Genomic DNA, 24,729 nt, shown 5'->3' on the forward strand with positions numbered 1-24,729 from the left:
TACTTTTGTATTTCTCAGTCATGCTGCTACCCTTTGTGCCTTCTTTTCATAATAATGAATATTCAAGAGATAATTGGACAAAGATGCCACAGAGGTATGCAATTCAACCAAAAGAGCCACGTGTGACTTATAATACAACAGTTGTTTATAAATAAAAAGACAAACATAGTCAGGTGTTATCCTGTCTAAAGGTTTGTGGTAAGGGGAGAAGAATTCAACCGACTCAGAGCTCGAGAAAAGTATAATGAAATCGCAGAACTTATTGGTTTACACATTCTTGAAAATATTATCTCTCTTTAACATTGGAATTAGTAGTTGGCAAAAGAGTACATCAACATTTGGAAGGGTAATAAAATACAGAAGTCTCAGTCTAGAGGATGAGAAATATTCAGGCTCAAAAAGAGAAAATATTGCATGGTCAGAATGTTCTGAGCAAATTTTACAGGAACTTGGGTTAAGGGACAAACTTGAGTATAAAGATGGCTAAATGGACAGTGAGAACTTTGGAAAGATTGAACTTCCTAAAGATGTGTTATTATGTATTAAAATGGAGGGAAGGGATGCTTGGGTGGCTGAGTGGTTGAGCCTGCCTTTGGCTCAGGGTGTGATCCCAGGGCTCTGGGATCGAGTGCCTCATTGGGCACCATGGGGTGCCTGCTTCTCCTTCTGCCTATGTCTCTGCCCCTCTCTCTGTGTGTCTTATGAATAAACAAATAAAATCTTTAATAATAAAATAAAATAAAATGGAAGGAAACTGAAACTATGGAGACATTGTAGGGGTTGCAAATCTGGAGACACTCATCTGCCTCCTAGAGTCTCTTATTTATATTCCAAAGTGGCAGAACTTAGAGCACTCCTTTTCTCTTCCTGAGGAGAATTTGTTTACAGTAAGAAGAGTTTCTTTCCTCTCTTCAAGAGTGGGGCAACATGTATGTGAGCTCCCAGATTCATATTTTTCTGACTCCTCACCTGTGATGGCTGAATTCCTTTCTGTGTAAATACAGAGTCTCATAGCATCAAGTAATAAAAGAGAAACATTGGGTAGTGGAGAACCAATCCTGTTATTAATATAAGTAACAGTAATTCTGATCTCTGCTCCAGAAACTCTGTTTTCAGGATATAAATATAGATATTAAAAATCTATCAGTCATCAAACAAATGAAGGCTTTTTCTCATACAGTTTCCACCAAGCTCTTTATAAAAGTCTCTCATGAGGAAATCTTTTTGGCTATTACAATTTTCTCTCAATTAGTAAGTTTATAAATTCACTTATCAATTCATTTATTTTTTTTATTTTTTAAAACATTTCTTTAAATTTATTTATTTATTTATTTATTTATTTATTTATTTATTTATGATAGTCATCAGAGAGAGAGAGAGAGGGGGGCAGAGACACAGGCAGAGGGAGAAGAAGGCTCCATGCACCAGGAGCTCAATGTGGGATTCGATCCCGGGTCTCCAGGATCGCGCCCTGGGCCAAAGGCAGGCGCCAAACCGCTGCACCACCCACGGATCCCCTTATCAATTCATTTAAATTTCAATTGCATCAGACACCCAATTGATTACAAAGATGTGCAAAACCAAGCCTTGACATGAAAAAAAAATAGAGCTGATAAGAAAAGCAAAACTAGAAATAACCAACCGACTAAGCAAGAAATAAAATCTAATTCCCTTAATCACATGATGTACATGGAAATGTGTTGTAAAACATTTATGATTCATGCAGTCAAGAATAACAAGAGAATTTTCATCAGAGATTGAGATGGCATTTGCCTGAAATGTACAGGGACATTTTCTTAGTGGAAGTCTTTGATGGACATCTTTCCCACCGAGAGAAAAGGGACATAGCGTTTGTATTAAAATATCTCCACTTTGGGAACCAGAGGCAACAAAAAATACCTAATTACTCAATGGCATACTCTGCTGAATAGTTTTTATTTATACTGCTTATTACAATCAGATATTTTTTTCTAGTATATACATTTTAGTAAGATTTAAAACATCTGGCATACCTTTCTTCATTCAATACAAATAACTTGCATTTAATGTGAATAATTGGGGGCAAATCAACAATAAAGGGCCTTTATTTTTTTATTTTTAAAAAAGATTTTATTTATTTGTTCATGAGAGACACAGAGAAGAAGAGAGGCAGAGACAGAGGCAGAGGGAGAAGCAGGCTCCATGCAGGGAGCCCAATGTGGAACTCAATCCTGGACCCCAGGATCATGCCTTGAGCCAAAGGCAGATGCTCAACCGCTGAGCCACCCAGGCGTCCCTAAAGGGCCTTTAAAATGATAATGTATTTTCTCAGCTAATCATGATTAAAAGTAGATGACAATTTTTGGAGCAGCAAGTTCAATTTTTTTCTTTTTGTAAAACTTGTGATGAAACATACATAACACAAAATTTACCATTTTAACCATTTTCAAGTATTCAGTTCTGAGATATTAAGCACATTCACATTACTGTGCAACCATCATCACCACTTGTCTACAGAATTTTTCATTTTCCCCAACTAAAACTTCTTATCTATAAAACACTAACTCCCTAGCCTTCCCCCTTCCAACCACTGACAATTACCATTCTACTTTCTGTCTCTATAATTTGACTACTCTAGGAACTTCATATTAGTCGAATCACATGGTATTTTTTCTTTTGTGAATAACTTATTTCACTTAATATAATGTCTTCCAGATATATCCTTTCTGTAGCATGTGCCAAAATTTCCTTCCTTTGTAAGGCTAAATGACATTCAAGCACACATACAGACCACATTTTATCTATTAATCAGCCTCTGAACACTTGAGTAACTTCCATCTTTTGGGGAATGTGAACAATACTGCTATAAACATGTATGAATATCTGCTTGAATTACTGCTTTCAGTTTTTTGGGGATTGTTTCCAGAAGTGAAATTGATGGATCATGTTAATTCTATGTTTAATGGTTTTAGGAATCACTATACCATTTGTCACAGTGGCCACATCATTTTACATTTTCATGGGGAAGACAATACTACGGGAAAACAGGTTCTACTTTTGCCACATCCTTGCCAACACTTCTTATTTTGTATTTGTTGCTTTGTTTTTATAATAGTCATACTAATAGGTAGTGAGGATTATTTTCATTTGCTAGGTATTAAGACATCTTCACTATGTCATGTTTTACTAAGTAATGAGAATGAAAAGTAATTATATCTTCTCTAATTTTTATATTTAAGGAATTTGGTGGCAAGCACTCTTTTTAATATCTGTGAAAGATACCTCTGATTACTTGTGACAAATAAATAATCTTGTTTTATAATGTATATAAATAAGAAAATATTTAAATGTTCAAGTACTATCTGCTTTATGATTGCACTTCAGAGATTAAGGGAATGCGTCTTTTTTTACTATTTTATAGCATAATCAAAGGAACTGCTAATATGCTGATAAGGTACACAGTTGATAAATATCAATGGTTAACTGTGGTCTCCTTGTCTGCATTAATCAGTCTTCAGGCAAGATACATATCTAAGGAAATTAAATAGATATGCAATAATTATTGTTAACGTATTCATAGTTTTAATTTCATATTTCATAGTACTTCTTTAAAGCACCAAAGAAAACCTATAAATAGAGGCATTCTATTTAAATCTACCATTTTTCTTTTCTTTAAACAGGTTATTTATTTTTAACTCAAGAAACTTAATGAAAAAGTTGATTTCAAAAGGTCATAGAGCAAAGCAATATTTTTACAATAATAATATTTTGTTTTACTCAGCAACTAACACCAGAAAATATAAATCTGCTTTGGTTTACTCTTAATGAATGTGTAATAATATTAAAAATAACGAATATCAATTTGTATTTAAATGGAAATATAATCTGTTGTTAACCAAATTTTTCCTAAAGAATGTGATTGTAGTCCACAGTTTATAGGTTCCAATTAGAAGGAATTAAAATTCATTTCTCTGCCTCTTACTCAAATTGGTAAATATTGCCTACTCCTTATAATTTCCAATAGACTATCATAGACATGTATTTCTGCATTCCAGTAAGACATTTTTTTCCAATATGCATGCCCCATTTTTCTAGCTTCATCTCCTTATATGTTTTTATTTCACCACTATTCAACTCTGCTTCCTTATACCCTCTGTCCACCAAAAATTCTAAATTACTAACATGAGACAATATCCTTTTGTTTTCTTGTCTTCCTTGTCCTCTGACAAGCAAAATGTTTATTTTTAAAAACTCATCTTGTCTATTTGAACTCATGATATATATTAATGCTTTACTAATTTGGGGTTCTTTTCATCGCTTTAGATCATTTTACAGAAAAATATCTTTTTGAAAGAAACTATTTTCCTATTGACTTTCATTTTAATGTTTGGTGTGTTTTTAGAGACAGAATTCCCCTAGGGGGAAAAAAACGATAGTTAAAGTGATTAAGATTGTGTTTAGGCCTGTGATATATTCAAAATAGAGCAGTGATAGTCTTTGAAAATATATTTGGTACTATAAACTCTTTTTTCACCAAAGTTGTTTATTGGAAGAGGCAAAGTATTGCAAAGCCGAATAACTGCCACAATTTTGGCTTTTCCATTTTCACATATGTAATTTTTCCAAGGCAACCAACATGTATAGCCTTCAGTTATTTACCATAAAAAAAAAGTTGCGTAAAGAACTTCTGTAAGTCAATAAGAAAAAACAAAAAAGGAAGATTACTTTTGAAACAGAAAAAAATTCCTGAACAGCCACTTCACCTGTGAGTATAACAAAATGATCAATAAATGTAGGAAAAGGTATTCAGCATCATTGGTCATCAGGAAAATGGTAATTTAAACCACATGATATATTATAAAAGCAAAACCACAAAAGAACAGTAATAACCAACAGTGGCAAAAATCAGAGCCACTAAAGTAACCACAATGTTGATGAGAATAGAAATTGTCACAAACAGTAATAAAAAACTGTTAGCAGTTTTAGTAAGGCTAAATGGATAGCTACCCTATGATCCAACCATTCCAACTCTCAGGTATATACCAACGGCAGATGAAAGTTTATGTCTAATAATAACACTATATAAGAATTAAACATTCAGCTCTTCAATTAAACATTCAATTAAACATCAACTTTTAATGTGATAAAGAAAAACTTCCAACAGCTGAAATGGTCATAAAATGAAGAATGTATAAATAGTATATTGGCTTAAAATGGATTATTATACAACAATGAGAAGGAAGAAATTATGCTACTAAAACAACATGGATGAATATCAAAGATACTGTTGAGTGTGAAATTTAAAAACCAGGTAAAATAATCTAAGGTGATAGAATTTAGAATAAGGGTTACATATGGGGAAAGTTAGTGACTAATGGGGGAGCAGGAAGGATTCTGAAGTGTTTGTAATGTTCCTATCCTGATCCTAGTGACGATTTCTCAGTTCTATATATTTATAAAAGTTCATCACAGGTGCACTCATATGTTATATTACTCCTGTTGGGTTATATACTTCGATAAATGGGGTAATAACAATAATGATGCAATAATATCTCTGTGACCTCTCTCAAATCTAAAATTCTATGAGGCGACCTCTAATTGGTCGCATATTCTATTTTCCTTCTCTATGTCTGCATAGTATTCCTTGCTTCACCTGCTTCCCTGTCATTATTAATTATTCTCATGCCTGGCAATTCCCTAATACTTATCAGATGAATAATTCGACTCACAGTTTATGCCCTCAAAATTCCCATCCCTCCACTCTCAACTTTATCTTGATTTTCTCTTTTTCTTCCTGCAATAAATCTTTATAATTAAACAGATCAAGGTAGCAATGTCACACATCAATTGTAAACTGCTTTTCTACATTGGCTTGAGAGAAGAGCATTAGAAGATACAAATCCTATATTGATGATATGTTCCTAGTCCACTTTTATATTTATTGACTCTGATTTCAATTTTTGATCATGCTTTATTGAGGTTTCAAGATGAATATCTGAAAAAAATTATTGGGGAATAGTTTATTTTTTAATTGCAATTTATTTTTTAAAAAGTATTAAATCTATATATTTACTTGCCTAATAAATCAAGAAGCGTTGTCTGTTTATTTTCACATTTTACTATTTAATAGATATTCTTAGAAATCAGTCCTTGTTTATTGGTATATGTGAATCCTAAAAATATTAAGAATAAAAAACAAAGTCTTAAAATACAGGAAATTCGACCTTTCATTGATATAATAGAACTCAGAGATTTTTTTTCGGGAATTTGTCAGAGCACTCATCTAAGATCAATTCTCACACACAAATGTGTGTTTTGAATCCTATGTTATTTGAAGAGAGCACCTTCTCCATAACAATGTGATAGCACATCTAAATTCTAGGGGATTTTATACCTCAGTAAACATCAATACAATGCAAATGATGATTTACTGGTTTTCTTTTATCTGTGATCTTTTATTCATTGCCTCATGTAGAGCAAATGTGAAATGTAGCCTTTGTTCCTCAAATACAGAGAGAAGGCGCAGAATTCTTGGATTAGCGATCCTTTATTTTTTTAAAAAATGAGAAAGCAAGCATCCAACATTTTTGCGTTTTATTTTACGATAAGTCATTTCCAGCATTTTAAACAATTTTAAAAGCCATGGTTGGTCCTGAAGAAAATGAATTTGGTTTGGGTTTTTAGGGGTTGTATTTAAATATTTTTCTCTCTCAAAAAGGATTTTTATGCAATAAAAACTTAAAAGTGCATTTTTATCACATTCGAATATGCGGAGCTGACGTCCACAAACCTGATTTAAATTTGCACCACCTGAGCTGTGGCGGCGCGATGTGCAGTGCAGAGGCCGAGTATAAACACCAGAAAGCAGACGCTGGTGCTTTATGTCAGAGGATATTGCACTTAAAGATTAGTAGTGTTTAATATTTAATTTCCAAATATAACAAGCGATAGGTCTCACGTAATCTCACAGTTCAAGAGCACCTTAATCCTCATCAAAACAGAGCATTTCCTAATGAACCAAACTCCTTCATGGACGGTTCTCCCAGCAGTTCCCAGGTTTCTAAGTAGGTGGTAACAAAGCTGCCCATTCTCTGGTCCGTAGCTCTTAACTTTGTCACTTTGCTTTTGGGGGCTGTTGCTTCGTTTCATTTGTTTGTTTTCATGTTGAGACATAACCGTTTACCTGCAATTTCTGCCTTTAGTTCCTTACAAGTGCTGCCTTCCTTGCGCACAAAGATCTGTAGTCGCGTGACAGGACAGAGCCTGGATGCATGACCTTGCATGCAGACCCTTCTCACAACCTTGCACGCAGCCCCTCTCATGACCTTTCCGAGCCTGCCACCTCAAGATGATCATCTCCATCCTCATGTCCTTCAACTCTTTCTTTCAATACCCTTCCTCAACCTTCCCTCCCTCTGTCCCTTCTCATTTCTTTTTCTTCTTGTTTTCAGTAAAAAGTCAATCAAGATCTACATATAATGAATATCACCATGGCCATTGGGGCTTTATGGGTAAATAGGATAGAGATGTTGTCTTCAAAGAACTTTAGTAAACTACCTGCTGTCAAGGAAATAAATGACACAATTCTTTAAAACAAGGGTTATAATGGAAATAAACATGTAGATTATTACTGAGTTCAATCCTGACCCTGATACTCTTAGACATGGGTATTATGATGTTTATTTTGCTAAATATAAAGGTAATAAATGCCTATTATAGAAAAGTATATACATGTGATGACAATGACAACTATTATTGTAGTTATCATTGCGGTGAACTTCTATTACACATTTGCTCTGCGTCAGGCAATTTGCTAAGCAGTTTGCATTTGTTATCTAAGTTAAAATTCACAATAAAACTTTGTTGTGTATCCTATTAATCCCCATTTATGGGTGTAATTAAGTGAGGTAAAAAGATGTTTAATACTTCAAAATGGGTAATTTATCCTTCGAGCAAAGGTTGTTTGGGTTTGCGCTTTTACAATGTGAATTTTAAACATGAATATCATTCAAAAGCATTAATGGACATGTTCTGGTTTTGGCCTTAGTGCATTTATTTTCCCTTTTCTTTGGCCAAAGCACCCTGATTTTTCATTCAAGTGTTCACCTCAAGCTTGGAGCTTGCTCTGTTTCTTACAACTCTAGGTGTGAGCCTTAAAGCAATCGGTGATGGCTTTTTCCCATGAAACTGAATAGTTTGTAGATGACCACGACACAAATCCAGATAATGTGATATTAAGTGAAAGCTTCTGGGCAAGAAAAATTCCTTTCTTTTGCAGAAGTCACCTGAAGAAACAGAAATTGTCCTAAGGGGAACAAGGAAGCCCTTTGAAGCTGGTGAAGTCATGTCAATGTTGGGAAAATCAAGGTTATATATTTTAGAAGCAAAACATAAACAAAATTGGTAAACTGTGCTACAGGGTAACTCATTATTTAAACTATTTTGTTCACATGCTAAAAATTTCCTTTTACTGTTCTAGCCTGTTTGGATTGGATTTCTGTTATTCAAAAGCATATATTCTAACCTAATACAGGTCAATAAACAAGGTATGCTTCATTAGCCCATCATAGTATAGATAAATACATAGTATAGATAAAACTGTCCTTTTATGGTCCCTTCTAAATTTTCCCTAACTACAGTCTTATTGACTTAGTTGATCTTGACCCAGAACTCTGCCATTCCTCTCCCAAAATTCATATTGATAGTTTTGAGTCTTATTCAAATAAAATAGGAAAGAGAATAGTCCATAAAAGACTCATGTAATGAACTGTATCAGTAAGTTTAAAGCCTGGGATGGGATGGGTTATATCCATTTATATATTTATTCAGTAATATTCACTAAGCATTTACTGTGTATCTGCCCTAAGGATAGAAATTTGAACACAAAGAAAAAACGCTGTGCTCACAGAGTTTACAGTCTCCTGTTCTCTTCCAACACACGTATAGTCTTTAATGACACTAAATGCAGATACAGTGATCAATTTAGATGTTAGTAGGAAATAAGTGTAAAAACATACAACATAAATTTTTCTAGTAGCACAGTCAACCTAGAATACCAAAAGTGATCTGAATGTTCAGGTTTAACAAATGCTCTTCAACTACATAGACATGAAATGATCGATAATTAGAAAAATGTCACAATGGTTCCATGTCGTTTCTGTAGGAACCTTTGCTATGCGGAAGACGTGACATACATTCTACTGTTTTGACATGATGAAGTGTCAAGGGAGTGACATTTCTGAAGTAATGCAAGGTTGAGTTATGCTGACTAAAAATACAGATTTCCACTACCTGAGCTTGAAGGAATATATGTATAACATTTGTGACTGTGAATGATTAATAATTTAATAGAATTTGATTCCTTTTGAATGGCATGAGAAAAAAACTACTAAATTAGAGGAAAATCTCCAACCTAAAAAGCAAGTAATATAGTATTGGAAACATAATCCATTGCATCTTTTTTTTTCATTTTAATGCTATTATTAATGGATTTAGTTGAAAACAGATTTTTTTTTTATACCAGATCAATGCCCAATAGAACCTTATAAGTCAGACGTTTCAAATTAGCCTTGTCTTATTTCAGTAGTCGTGGTTGAGTATTCAGTTGGTTCAATATTATTAGCTATTTTGTTTGTTTTAATTTTAGATATATTTCAAAATAAAATATGCAAAATATTTCCTTCTATTGTATTTTAAGAGAAAGATATTTTCTTATACTTTACAGAACACTGAATTGTAAAGAATAGATATCACCATCTATTCTTTCTTTATTTGAGAAAGAGAGAGCATGAGTGTGGGGTAGAGGGGCAGTGGGAGTGGAAGAGAGATAAGCAGAGTCCTTGCTGAGTGGGGAGCCTGATTCAGGGCTTGATCCCAGGACCCTGATGTCGTGACCTGAGCCAAAGGCAGACACTTAACTGACTGAGCCACCCATCTATTCATAATTTTTAAAAAATATATTGTAGAGTTGAAAACCTACATCATCTATAATTTACATGCAAACAGTTATCTGAACTTTTCAGCTTGTGTTTATGAAAAGAGTAGATCATTTCACACTGTTTTTTTCCATCACAGATTGTGAAGTTATTTTTTAGGAAAGAATCAGTTAAATTTCTGAGTAATTGCTTCAAAAATAACATAAAAATGGGTTTTTGATTTTTAAAAATTTTGTTTAAATCTAGTAGCTTCTAATTACTATTTGAAGGAACTTCTCTAAATTACTGATGATGATCATATGGGGGTATTTTCAGCCTAAATAATATACTAAAGTGTTCTGCAGACTGACTTGTCTGTGCCCACCCCTCCAGATTTATTTGTTGACACTCTACAATCCAGTGACTGTGTCTGGAGATAGGACCTATAAGGAGAAAATTAAAGCTAAATGAAGGCATAAGGGTAGGGCCTTTACAGGATTCGTGTCATTAAAATTAAAGAAATACTAGAGTGTTCCTTTCCACCGTGGGAAGACACAGCTAGAACTCAACCATGCAGGAACTCTGATTTCAGACTTCCAGAACCATGAGAAAATAAATGTTGGTTATTTAAGCCACTCGATCTGTGGAAACTTGTTATGAAAACCTGAGCTGACGGGTAGAAAGGGAGGTTTAAAGTGGGCACCTAAGACTATAGCAAAAGGGAAAAGGAATAATGAAAGTGGTTACTAAAGTCATTTCTCTTTATTCCTCAATTCCTTTATTCAGCAAATATTCATTACATACATATGTGCTAAGCAGTGAGAAATAGCAATAAATAAGGCTATGATCCTGGCTCAGCAGAGTGTGTATCTTAACAGAAGGGGTAACAATAGATATGTAATATCAGGTAGCTTTAGTGCTACAAAAAAAAATAGAGATATATAGTAATGTATTGTCTTAGAGTGTGATAACACTGCTAATTTTTTTAAAAGATTTATTTGTTTATTTTTAGAGAGACAGTATGCATGTGCCCACGAGTGGAGGGAGGGGCAGAGGCAGAGAGAGATACCTCAAGCCGACTCCCCACTCTGCACAGAACCTAATCTGGTGCTCAATCTACAAGACTATTATTTTAGGTGTAATGTCATAACAGTCACAGAGACCTGAAACAGAGTGGGGTGGATGTTGGAGGAGAATCATTCAAATACTCAGAAGAAAGGCATTCTGGGTAAATCAAAAAAGCAAGTGCAGAAATCTTGAAACAGGAGGGGTAGCATATGTGGTGTATCTGCACGAACATCTAGTAGTTATTATGGTTGAACAAGTGTGTATGTGGTGTGTGCAGTGGAAGGAAATAAGGATTGAGGAGGATGGCCATCATGTTGGTCCCTGTAGGCCATGGTAAAGACTTTCGAATTTATTCCTAAAGTTGTGGAATAATAGTTTAAATTGGACCTATATTTTAATTCACTATAGAATTACAAAGAAAACTGAAAAACATGCAAGTTATTAAAAAAAGTTTGACTTTTATTAATAATAAAGAAATTCACAGAGGCAAGGAAAAAATAATAACCCATAATTTTTTTTTGCCTTGTAATGTGATCAAACATTTGTGTGTAGTGAATGAGGCCTTCTCCAATTATCTATCGGATCTAAAAGATCTTCACCTATAAAAATATTTTACCGCTTACCTTTTTTTCATAGTACTACTGTCACTCCATAGAGAGCCATCTTTGAGTCTACATATTTATTTATTTATTGTTTAGGTTTATCTGTTTTACCATTAAAATGTTAGCTTTATGAGTGAAGGGATTTTGTGTCTCTTTTTCAGCGTTATATTCTAGATGGCTAGAGTGGTGCTCCTTAAATGTTGAATGACTGAATTAATGAATCTCGGCAGTTGAAATGCAATTTTGGTATGTTGATGACAGAAATTGCATTTTGTTTAAGATTTTATTTTTTTATTCATGAGAGAGAGAGAGAGGCAGAGACATAGGCAGAGGGAGAAGCAGGCTCCCTGCAGGGAGCCCAATGCAGGACTTGATCCCAGGACCCTAGGATCACACCCTGAGCTGAAGGCAGACACTCAACCACTAAGCCACACAGGTGTTCCGATGACAGAAATTTCATAGATGAAATGGCAGTTGTACTATACTGGAATGTTTATCTATTTGCACTATAAAATTTCAATTTCTAAAGGACTGATTGGATCTGTCTTATTTATGTACAAAGCACCTAGTTTGCATAGCACTTTACAAATAAAGAAAGGCATCTTCTATAGATAACCTAAAGAAAAATTAGAGTTAGCAGGAACATGCCACAAATCAGCTTCATTTTTTTTTTTTTTTAGGAGGGAGAGGGGCAGAGGAAGAGGGAGAAATGTGGGGGGCTTGATCTCAGGAACCTGATCATAAGCCGAAATCAAGAGCCAGACAGCCATTCAGGACACCCAAGTGTTCCAACTCAAAATATTTTTTGAACTCAAAGGAAATTTGTTTTAAGGACAAAATAAATTGAGAAAATAACAGGCTGAAGAAACATGTTGCAGTATAGATAACCAGAAAATTAAGTGGAAGGAGTGAAAAATCAACAAGGACATAAGATAAGAAGAGTAAATGAGGGGCGTCCGGGTGGCATAGTCAGTTGAGCAGTGACTCTTGGTTTTGGCTCAGATTGTGATCTCAGAGTCATAAGATCAAGCCTCACATGAGGGTGCACACTCATTGTGGAGTATACTTGAGATTTTCTCTCCCTCTCCCCCTCCCATTACTGCTCCCTCTTTCTCTGTCTCAAATAAATAAATAAATCTTTAAAAAAAAAAACAGTAAATGAAACTAGGCAAATGGGAGTCTCTCTTTACTCAGTATTAAAAAGGGAGAGTATCAAGTCGTCTTTAAGTTATCTTTACTAACATTATCAATATAAAATGAAACTGCATATGATTCAATTAGGTAACTTCTAGTCCACTTTGAGAGAATACTGACAATAATATTTTTATAGCACCATTTCCTTAGTTACTATGGTAAGTACCTCTCTAATGTTTTTTGACTTTTTGCATATTTAATATAGTAGATCACCTAGTACATTTTCTATATTTTTATATTGCTTAATTTTGAGGAAGCTAAAAGGAACTGTCATATTTGAAATGTATCTATTTTAAAGAAAGAAACTATTTGGTGCCTATGAATCCCAACTTGAGCAAAATCTGTATTACTAATTTCAAGAATAAAATTTTTCTTTGTGATTATTGAAACTAGCCAAGATTTCAATATCACTGGGGAATTAATGCTGGGATGATCTTGGGATTTGCATAGTAATTGGTTTGACACATATGCCATACTGTACAGGGCTATGGACACAGATGGTAATGAATATACCAGCCATGTTCCCTGAGATCAGTATAAAAATGTGATGAAATTGATTTTTTCATTCTTTTTGGTTTATAAGTAACCATGCTGGCTAATGAGCTAATTTAGATAAGCTTTAAACAAGGATATAATCATATTAATGGTAATTATTGGAAAGCAGCACGAAATGAAGCTTTTTAGTTTCCATTCCAAGTTTTAATTAGCAATTAAACGAAGTTATTTGACCTATGATTAACTTTCAGTGTGCTTTTAAAGTTTATATATATATGTGTGTGTAAAGTAGTTTAAGAAGTGTTATTCTACATAACAATGTCTCCAAAGGAAATATTACCAAATATGCTTTCAGTAATGAATATTCTAAAAAATATATTTAAACAATACTAGAAATGTGGAACTGTTTATGAGTATTCTTGTATATAAATTAAACTTTAATAAGTGGGACCAGAAAAGGTTGTATATGAAAACATCATCTAAATTAATGCTAATTCTTAAAGAATTAAGTGATTTCTGAGTACCATATTTGCTTTTCCATAACTGGGAAATTGTCTGATGGATGATGTGCTATAATGATTGTCATTTGTTAATATGGAAAATATTTAGTATTGACAAAATAAATTAACAAATAAAAAATGAAAATATTTTCTTGAACACCTTATTTGAGATTTCAGCCATAAATTTATATAACAAAATTTTTAAATATAATGTTATAATGGTATTGTCAATCATATTGAAATATTAGAAAATGACATATAATATCTTTTTTTTTAAGATTTTATTTATTTATTCATGAGGGACACAGAGAAAGAGGCAGAGACATAGGCAGAGGGAGAAGCAGGCTCCATGCAGGCAGCCCGATGCTGGACTCAATCTCAGGACATGGGGATCACAATCTGAGCCAAAGACAGATGCTTAACCACCCAGGAACCCCACCCAGGAACCCCAACATACAATATTTTAAATTTAGAGTTATATCATAGATTTTAATCTTAGTAACTGCAGAGGTGAGAAGGACAAATCACAATAGAGGAAAAGGATATTTAATTGAGAAATAGAAATGTTTACTATTCTGGTTTATCTAAGACCAGTTCTTTCCAATCAGATTTAATGCATCTGCAAAAAATTTTAAAGTAGAATTGGACTTAATAGTTTACAATTTTCACGTTTTCCTTATGAATGTTCCTGAGCTCTTTTCATATTTATTTTAAATGTGTGTTTCCTTGTTAACACCTTCTCCTGCCACCATTCCAGGGATTGGAGCATTGTTCATGCAAGACAAACTCTGAGTTACTTGTCTTTAAAACATATTATTTTTAGTTTCTAGTACATAAAGGATACTCAATAAATTTTTTTGCGGAACGCAGGAGCAAATGCAGCTTATCTACTATTATCTAAAAGGGGGAAACTTTTCAAGATAGTAACTAGGGATATTCATATCTAAAAATTCTGAGATGTTAGAAATTCCACTGGTAATTATACAAATTACACAGAATTTGCAAATATCTTTCAAAATACTATTAATCATAAAGTTTTACCAAATACTTCCAAAAACCTGCACATACAATGGCTTAATAATATAATGCTATCTTAATAATACATAACACTGGAAAATATTTACATCTCATGACACAGAGTGAAGTACAAAAATACAAGCCTAAAGAAAAAAAAAAGTATCACTTGCACTTTATGATTCCTTGCATCTTCAACAGAGAAAACAATATAATTTAATGCTTTCTTGATGACTTGGGATCATTATCATGAACCTCAGTTATGTGACATTCTATTCTGTTACGAAGATAATGTGACTACAGATGTTGATGGCATGAATCCTGTTATCAAGTTTTAATAGTCTCATGTAATTAGGTGTAAGATACATCACAAAGCAGCAATTATTTTGTCTTTTCCATATTTTAGTCACTTTCTTTTGTTGTCATTATTTGCTAAGTCCCCATAATTAGCTAAGGAAGAAGCTCAGGGCCAGAGCTTGAGTGTTTTGATTGAAGCACAAGCTCCTTGGGGCTGTGGGAGAAAAGGGAAAACAAAACAAGACCTGAAGCAAGCTGTATTCAAAAAAGAAATCCAGAGGAAAATATATAACGTACTTAAAATTTTCCATGAGCTTGGTTTAATATGTTACATGCTACCTACAATGACCTCTAAAACAGTAGAAATTTCCCAAAACACTGGCAGCTGCACACAGTGCCAGATGTTTTATTTAACAGATTTGAAACTAAAAATCAATTTGGTTGTCATTTATTGTCCTTTTGAGGATTTAACCATAAAATGAATCAATAAAAAGGAGAAGAGGGAAACAAACAAGAATCTCTATTTTACATTAAATGTAAAAGGGACTTTTTTTGTGTGACATCAATCCATAATTGTAATAGAATCTTCTACATAGATAGATAGTCAATAGGCAGGCATACATATTCACAAACTCATAACAAATCTACCTACAGAGATACTTGGTGTAAAAAAAAACAACTATATAATTGGGATGATATATTCAAAGGTTTCTTAAAAGGGCTTTCACAGTTTAATGTGAATGTTTGAAATCATTTAGCTTATTTCTTTTTACCTTTAAATTTTCAAGCTGGCAAAACATTTACAAATTGGGGAGAATTTCTCATTATTTTTAGAGAAACTTTTTTTTTTACATAAAACTTAAAGCCAAGCAAATACTATTTAAGGTGAGCAGAATACCTAACTTTGCAGTTTGCCTATTATTTTTCGTGTTACTAATGGAGTTAGCTGGTCTAATCCTTTTACAGAATTACACACCCCTTGTTTATGTCAATGTCATTTTTATTCCTTCTATGTCATTCCTATGTAGTAAATAACTCCATGTTGACCTTTACTCATGTGCCACCTCCCCATGAAGGGCATCTCACAATGTATAGACACAACAGGAAGGATCATGGAAGTTAAGATGTGCTATCCTATATACATAATGTCATCAGTTAGAAGGTGCTCCCAGGAGAATGCTGATCCTCCCTCTTGCTGTGACCAAGCATCTCAGTGATACTCTGCTCCTAAGTGGTGTCAACTGAGAAGAAATTTAATTTTTGAGACATGAGAGAGGAAGAAATATTTGTAAACTATTTTTTCCCTAAGGTCTTTCCTCAAATATGTATGCCTCTAGTTCTTAAATACTTACTTATTATGTGTTCATCTATGTTTTCCACAATTTCTTTTTCATGCTGGAATCCAGAATTGAGTGCAATTTACTGATAAACTGTGGTTTATGAGAGTGTCTATAAAGGAAGAGAAGCCAGAGGTTCCTGCAAGTTGTTTCTGTAATCTATTAGGGCTCATTAGTTTTTTTTTTCTTAATATCATGGTTAAATAATCAATTAATTTTAATTACACTTCTTACAGTTTGTTGTGATGAGGCTAAAACATACACCACCACCACCACCCAAGTCGAGAAAGGAAAACGTGACAGGTAATCAAATACAGAGGTGCTGGCCTGACCTGGCAGTGACTGGAATGGACCACCTAAAGTGTCCAGCTTTCAGGTTAATCTTCAAGTTCTCTTAAAGGCCTTTTGGTTATAAAAATTTTAATTCCTAGGAGAGATTATGAAACACTGCATCTACTTTCCTCAAATATACGTTGCTTTTCCATAGCTTCAGTTACTTACTAATGTCTCTCCCTTCTGGAATTCATTTTACTTCACATTTTAGGGGGAGCCTAAACTATTTCTTCCTTCAAGACTTACAAGGAAGCACTTCTAGAATTCTGAATTAAGTGCCTCCCTAGATTTTAGGCTTCTGTAATACATTTGTTGCTCCTGCTCCATCAGCTCCTTCACTGCTAAATCATAGGGCACTTGCCTTTTGTTGTGGTCTGTCATGATGGCAAGATTTCCCCCAAAGTCTGTCCAGCATTGCTCATATAGTGATGATTCTTCTTCTTCTTCTCTTCTCTCCTTTTTCCTATCCCCCTCCCCCTCTCTCTCCCCTCCTCCTCTTCTTCTTCTTCTTTCTTCTTCCTTCTCCTTTTCCTTTTCCTTCTCCTTCTCCTTCTCCTTCTTCTTCTTCTTTTGTGGAAACTACTACCTAAGCCTCTCCCTGAGATGTGCCACTGTGAGTCAATAGCAAATAGAAAATATATCTATTGTCTCTTCCCCAGTTCTTGGCATAGAGCTCCTAAAACCCTTGTGGATATCTAAGTGATCAAAACACTTCTGTTCTAATATTTTGTTTTTGATCCCAGACTCCGAGTTCCTAAGTCCCTTGGAATTTCCTGAGTAATAGTGTCTTTTGCTCCTTTTTTTAACAGTTAAAAATATTTTGTTATCATTTTAATTTTTTCTTTTTAAAAAATCATTTTATTTTATCTCACCATGATAAATGTACTCCTTAATCCCCACCCCCTGTTTCTTCCATCCTTTCACCCTCTCCCTTCTGGTAATCAGCAGTTTGTTCTCTATAGCTAAGAGTCCATTTTTTGGTTTGCCTCCTCTCTCTCTTTTAACCTTTGCTAATTTGTTTTTTTTTCTTCAATTCCACATATAAGTGAGATCATGTGGTATTTATCTTTCTCTGACTTATTTCGCTTAACATTATAGTCCCTAGCTCCATTCATGTTGTTGCAAATGGCAAGATTTCATTCTTTTTTTTTTTTTTAATTTTTCTTTATTTATGATAGTCACACACAGAGAGAGAGAAAGAGGCAGAGACATAGGCAGAGGGAGAAGCAGGCTCCATGCACCGGGAGCCCGATGTGGGATTCGATCCCGGGTCTCCAGGATCGCGCCCTGGGCCAAAGGCAGGCGCCAAACCGCTGCACCACCCAGGGATCCCAGATTTCATTCTTTTTTTATGGTTAAATAATATTTCCTTGTACATATATATGCCACATCTTCTTTACCCATTCATCTATCAATGGATACCTGGGCTGCTACCATAGTTTGGCTATTGCAAATAATGCTGCAGTAAACATAAGGATGCATGTATCTCTTTCAGGTAGTGTTTACATATTTTTTTGTTAAATACCCAGTAGCATGATTACCGGATCATAGAGTGGTTCTATTTTTAATTTTTTGAGGTGGTTCTATTTTTAATTTTTTGAGGAACTTCCATACTGTTTTCTACAGTGGCTACACCAGTTTGCATTCCCACCAACAGTGTATGAGGGTTCTTTATTCTTCACATTCTCTCCAACCCCTGTTGTTTCTTGTATTTGCTCATCTATTCATTCTTTAATCATTGTGCATCTTCTATGGTTTAGCTTTCTTTCTCAAATAGAATACACTAAATACATAAGTGCATTTTGACTGTCCTTTTAAATATTACAAAAATAGCTAAATGTAGAAGTACTCTTTTGCTGAAATTTATTCTATCACTTGATTTTTTAGCTGTATTGATGGTTTCAGGATCTTGTAACAGAAACTAGAGGCTCTCTGCAGTCTCAGAAAACCCCTAGTGCTTTTCCTAGTCTTCACTTCCTGATATCATAAGGTTTAAGATCACATTACCTGACAGAGATAAGATAGTCACCATAAACATAAAACAATGAAGTAAGAGTCTAAAACCATGTTAATAAGAATAATTAGGATTATTTTATCACTAAATTTGTATTTTTATTTTTTTTAAAGATTTATTTATTTATTTATGATAGACATAGAGAGAGAGAGAGGCAGAGACACAGGAGGAGGGAGAAGCAGGCTCCATGCCGGGAGCCTGACGTGGGACTTGATCCTGGGACTCCAGGTTCGCGCCCTGGGCCAAAGGCAGGCGCTAAACTGCTGAGCCACCCAGGGATCCCCTATCACTAAATTTGTAAGTTAATATTGTCCTTCCATTAAAAAAAAAAAAATTGATGGAGAAAAAAGATGGCAGTGTTCCAATGTTTTTTATTTGGAAAAATAAACTGAAGTAATATTGATAAGTAAAATAGCCACCATCTCTGGGTCTGATTTTTATTGTTGTTGTGTTAAAATATTACTGGCCTCTAGATCCATACTTTGATAAGGGCTTTTCTAGAACAGATGCTGACTATTGTTCCTGGAGATGAATCTTTGTAGGTCTAATCACAGGCAATATATCTAAACTGTTTGCTCAGAAGTAAATCTCAGAATAATAAATGCATGGAATTGACTAGGAAATAATGCTTTTCAAGTAGTATTGTGCTGCTTAGAATTGTAATATGAGTCTTATTTTCCAACAAAAATAGCATTATCTTTTTAGTTCAAAATGAGTAATTTGTGGCCTTGAGGCTCATGTGAGACAAGCTGGCATTCCACCACTGTTCTTTGACTGAGCCCTCATCTGCCAAGAGGAGCCTTCGTGGTATTTGCATTAGAGTCCTTTGCGGTTGCAGCTACTCAGGAGCTCAGCGAAAGAAAAAAACACTAATTATATGTTGGAGGAATAGTGAAGTCATGTAAAGGAAGGAAAAGTACTCCATAGATCACAATAGCAAAAGAACACAAATTCCCTTTGAGATATTAGCTAGCAAATTCAAGCCCTATCCTGCTAACAGCCATGTTTTGTATCATTAACTTTTTGCAACTGAAATTGTTTACCCTTTCTAATTCAAGGTTTCTTTAATCATAATTTATTTATTCATTTTTCCTTTAATCATAATTTAGAACAAGGAATCCTTATATTTCATGGTACAAAAGAGCAATATGTTAAGACAGTTTGAGAGGAAATTGTAAGATATTTTTGAATTAGCCCCACCTACTGTATGCAAAAATTCATGTATTTATTTTTAATGATTGTGTATCTTGTGAGTTGTTTTCTTTACAAGTAAATTATTTTAAGAATATTATAAATGCAAAGTAATTGTATTCTTCAAATATTATAAAAATAGCTGTATTTGTATATAGTATTTTTAGTTATATATAATGAATTATTTCAACTGCCTTAACGGATACCTTTATAAGTATGAAATTATTGTTATGATTTTAGTGGTGTAGGTTGAAGAGGGAAAACTCTGAAGAATATTATTGTCATTTAATATATAATAAGATTTTTATGGCATTCTAAAAAAGATAGTTAAGGCAATGTGTTTAAAATGCACAAACTAAACTCACAGCTTTAAACCAAATGCTTTTCTTAATTAGGTGTTAGACAAAAACAGTGTACAAAACCTCTTCTTTAATTAAAAAATATGTATACCTGATACCTCTAACAATAAATATTGGTTCACTGATCATAAAATGATTTTTAAAAAACCCTTAAAATATTACTTGGTCCCCTTATCTTTCTAACATTAGAACCGACTTGTTCCACATCAGCTTTGATAAATATGCTCTTTAATAAGTCATCCTGAGATACATGCACTTTGCTCTGAGGCTGTGGCATCTATTCAAGTCTCTCTAGATTCATTTACAGCTCAAAATCCTGCTCTTTCTGTGCTTCTGTCATCCCCAATCAAAGCCATTATTATGGGATTGCTTCTTCAATTTCCTGTGTCCGAGTTTCCTGCTACCACTTTCCTTTAGCAGAAACCAAGGCAGCAGAAAAGAGCTCAAAATAGATTTCTACCCTATGAGAATCATTTCCTCTTATCAAAAACAGGCTCCTTTTCTCTCTACCTCTCCCTGAGAATCACCATTCCACTAGTGAGGTGGATTACAGCCAGAGAGTTATTGAAATGCAAAAGGTTTTCTTCAATTTCTTCAGACTCCTAAGGGCAACCCACACTTCCTCTCATAATCTTTTGAAGTTAACTCTCTACCCATTGCTTTGTGAGTTATGTAGTCCTCTGTCAATCCCTCAAGGGGCTAACAGTCTAGGAAAAGTAGAAAATGAATTTTATTTTTTTTTATTTTTTAATTTATTTATTTATTTATTTATGATAGGCACACAGTGAGAGAGAGAGAGAGAGGCAGAGACACAGGCAGAGGGAGAAGCAGGCTCCATGCACCGGGAGCCTGATGTGGGATTCGATCCCGGGTCTCCAGGATCGCGCCCTGGGCCAAAGGCAGGCGCTAAACCGCTGCGCCACCCAGGGATCCCCATAGAAAATGAATTTTAATAAAAGCCATTTAAACATGATATAATAAGGATAGAGAAGTAGAAAGTAATTATTTTAAAAAAATGAGATTTTGTCCACAGACACACAAGAACTTATTTCAATCATAACACGAGTAAGATATTTCTGTATTAATGTTTTTTTTTTTCCTTTTTTGTTCCTCTCAAACTTTAATGCGTATAGAATCACCTGGGAATCTTGTTGAACTGCTAATTCTAATTTGGAAGATTTTGAAAAGCTTAGACCTAAGATGCTGCATTGTTTTGTTTTGTTTTTTTTTAAGATTTTATTTATTGGGCAGCCCGGGTGGCTTAGTGGTTTAGCGCTGCCTTCAGCCCAGGGCCTGATCCTGGGGACCCGGGATCGAGTCCTACATCAGGTTTTCTGCAAGGAGCCTGCTTCTCCCTCTGCTGTGTCTCTGCCTCTCTCTCTCTCCATGTCTCTCATGAATAAATAAATAAAAAATCTTTAAAAAAAGGATTTTATTTATTTCCTCATGAGACACAGAGAGAGGCAGAGACACAAGCAGAGGGAGAAGCAGGCTCCAAACGTGCAGCCTGATGTGGGACTTGATCCCAGGACACTGGCATGGGGTTTGAGCGGAAGGCAGATGCTCAACCACTGAGCCACCAGTGTCCCAAGATGATGCATTCTTCACACTCTCCCATGGTGCCGAGTGATGCTGAAGTTGCTGGTCAAGGACCACAGTAAGCAACATGATCAGTTCTTGAAAAAAAATTCAGCAGTAAAGAGGCATAGGCGGGAATTGTGTTGAGAAAGGAGTCTTTGGGTGGGGTTCAAAACACAGAACCGGATTTTGGGAGATGATTTTGCCACCTCACAAAGCAGGAAGGAAGCCTTTTAAAAGATACCAACAACACTGAGGAAAAGAATAAACCCTGCCAAGTCAAAACAAAACACAAGAGGTAGACACCAATGTGAGTATAAGTCCCGCAGAACTACCAGAAACTTGGAAGGAGAACAAAACATTATCATAATTAGCACAGCATAGTAACACTGCAAAGTTACTACCCTGGAAATGTCTACATGCAAAACCAGAGCCAAAAATAACTCGCAAATACTTGGCAGCAAATTACAGAGTGTGACATTCGTGAACCAAAAATATCAGGGGAAAGTACAAACGCTGTGTCCCACTACGGCATTTATGCCTCCGAGTTTCCTGCATTTGGGGAAATCACAGTGGGCAGCCCATGCAGAGTGCAATGGATAAGCCTGGCCCTGGGAAGACCACCTTCGTGAGCATGGTGTCTCTCTCCCAGCTAAGTATCTTTTTTTTTCCTTTTTAATGAAACGTTCTTCTGATTAAAGTGTTCCTTAATCAGAGCTGATGTTTCATGTTATTTAAAGGGCGTCAATAACAATGCAATCGAGCAATGAAATAGAGAAGCCTCAATATGGTGCCCTTGCTCAGACCTCAATTTGAGACTTGACCAGAATATTCATTACAGTCAATGCAAATTCTGATTCCAAAATAGGTTGATTATTCTTCTCTCACAGAGGTGTGGACTAGTTTAAAAAAAAAAAAAAGCTAGAGCAAAGGAAAAGGAAAATTTAAAAAAAGAAAAAACAAAACAAAACAAAAAAACCCAAACCCAACCCAATTAGTGGTTTCTCCTAGATGTTGAAATACAGAAATTTTACTTAAGCAGAACAAAAGCCAAAGATGCAAGCATAAAATTTTAGTGGAAATGGATAATTAGTAAATTCTTTTTAACAGGATCTGTTAAAAATTCTGTAAATTCTTTTTTAAGTGTCTATTATCCTTAAAAAACAGATCTTTTGACCTTTAGGAAATCTTTTGCCTTGGAAAAATTAACTTTTAGGCAATTCGTCAATTGTTTCACCCATTATTTTTTATTCATTTACAGCACAGATATTTGAGTTCCATTGTACTAACTGTGGGTAAGACTCAGTACCTAGTCTCAAGGAGATTGTAATGTAGTTCAGTCAAATGTATATACATTAAAGAGTGTATTAGGATCTATATATGACTGCCACCTGATGCTTGCTCTAAAATATCCTACATACTATTCACTTATTAATAGTAGTCTTGGAACTCCTCATAAACCCGATATGTAAAGCAGAGGAGAATGGAATTATGTTTACTAAAGCTTACATGAAGGTGCACGGAGCCAGAATAGTCAGAGGCAATGATAGGAAGAAAGACTTGGATCTCACTGAATTTTAATCTGGGGGACAATGGGACCGGGACTTGGACTCGATTCTGAGGTTTTGTCTCATCCAGCTTTTTTTTTTTTTTTTTTTAGTTTTTTTTATTCATTCATGAGAGACACACACACAGAGAGAGAGAGAGAGAGAGAAAGAGAGAGAGAGGAAGAGACACAGGCAGAGGGAGAAGCAGGCTCTATGCAGGGACCCCGACCGGGGACTCGATTCCAAGCCTCAGGAGCAGGCCCTGGGCTGAAGGTGGCGCTAAACCACTGAGCCACCTGGGCTGCCCCTCATTCAGCTTTTATTAAGAGAGCTAGCAGATTAGCTTTAAGAATGATTAACTTTGGGAATCAGAGAAAAACATGTTTACATCAAAAGGTGAAAGAATAGGCTATTGACTCAAGGAAGGGGAGCAGAGGAGCTGTGTCTGGAGAGCAATGTGGTCAAGGGTCAGTGTGCCCATTCAGGACCTCTTATATTCCCAGTGTGCTGAGGACCACGAGATTCAATTCTCAGATAAGCTCTGCATCTGGTTCCCCACATATCCCCTCCCTTTTTTTTTTTTAAGTAAAGTAATCATGACCAGCTTCCAGACCAGTTTTTCTTGTTGGCTTAGACATCTTATTCTGATCTGACAGAGGAATTACTGATGATGACTACCATCATGAGAAACAGATTAGTGGGATTTTATGGTTGGCCTAATGCACAGAGGTGTCTCTGGGCCTCATCTGTAGTCTTTTTCACTTGCCCCCAAGTCATCATTGGAGCCTATTGTCTCTGGAGCAATGGGTCAGCCTTTGTCCCTTCATGTTGGGGTGTCATCTCCTCTGTGTCCATGGTAAGGTTTCACCCAGCCACCTGGAGCCCAAATGCAAGTTTTATTATCCCCTTTTACACAAGCATAACCTCTTTCCCATGTTATAAGAGGTTCTGGCCCTTTCCGTTGCCCCATTTCCAAGTGTCTCTATCTAACCAGGACCTCTCCATGGCATGATATTGATGACAGCCCTGCATGGCATTCTGCCTCAGAGTAGCCAACACCCGAAAAAGAGAAAAAATTGAGGGCAATAAGGGAAAGGTGTAGTAATGTTCATGGGGGATAACTGTCTCCTAGTCTCCCTTTTTTGTTTTGTCAATTTTGTTTTAAGAGCAGTATTCATGCATTCCATGATAGCTTGGTCTCATGGGTTATAGGGAATATCAAAGATGTGGGTGATTCCTCATGTGGAGTGAAACTGAGCAAAATCTTTACTAGTGTAGGCTGGGCCATTGTCAGTTTTAATGGGTTT

At 35.1% G+C, this 24,729-nt stretch overlaps 1 non-coding gene across 1 annotated transcript; it reads right to left on the reverse strand.

Moving 5' to 3' along the window:
• Nucleotides 1-22,373: 22,373 nt before the first annotated feature.
• On the reverse strand, nucleotides 22,374-22,535 carry LOC112917751 (U1 spliceosomal RNA). The gene has a single exon (XR_003234532.1). It is a non-coding gene; the product is annotated as a U1 spliceosomal RNA (small nuclear RNA).
• Between the last annotated feature and the right edge of the window lie 2,194 nt (nucleotides 22,536-24,729).

This window comes from Vulpes vulpes, chromosome 15 (assembly GCF_048418805.1).
Source record: "Vulpes vulpes isolate BD-2025 chromosome 15, VulVul3, whole genome shotgun sequence".
Taxonomy (NCBI): Eukaryota; Metazoa; Chordata; class Mammalia; order Carnivora; family Canidae; genus Vulpes; species Vulpes vulpes.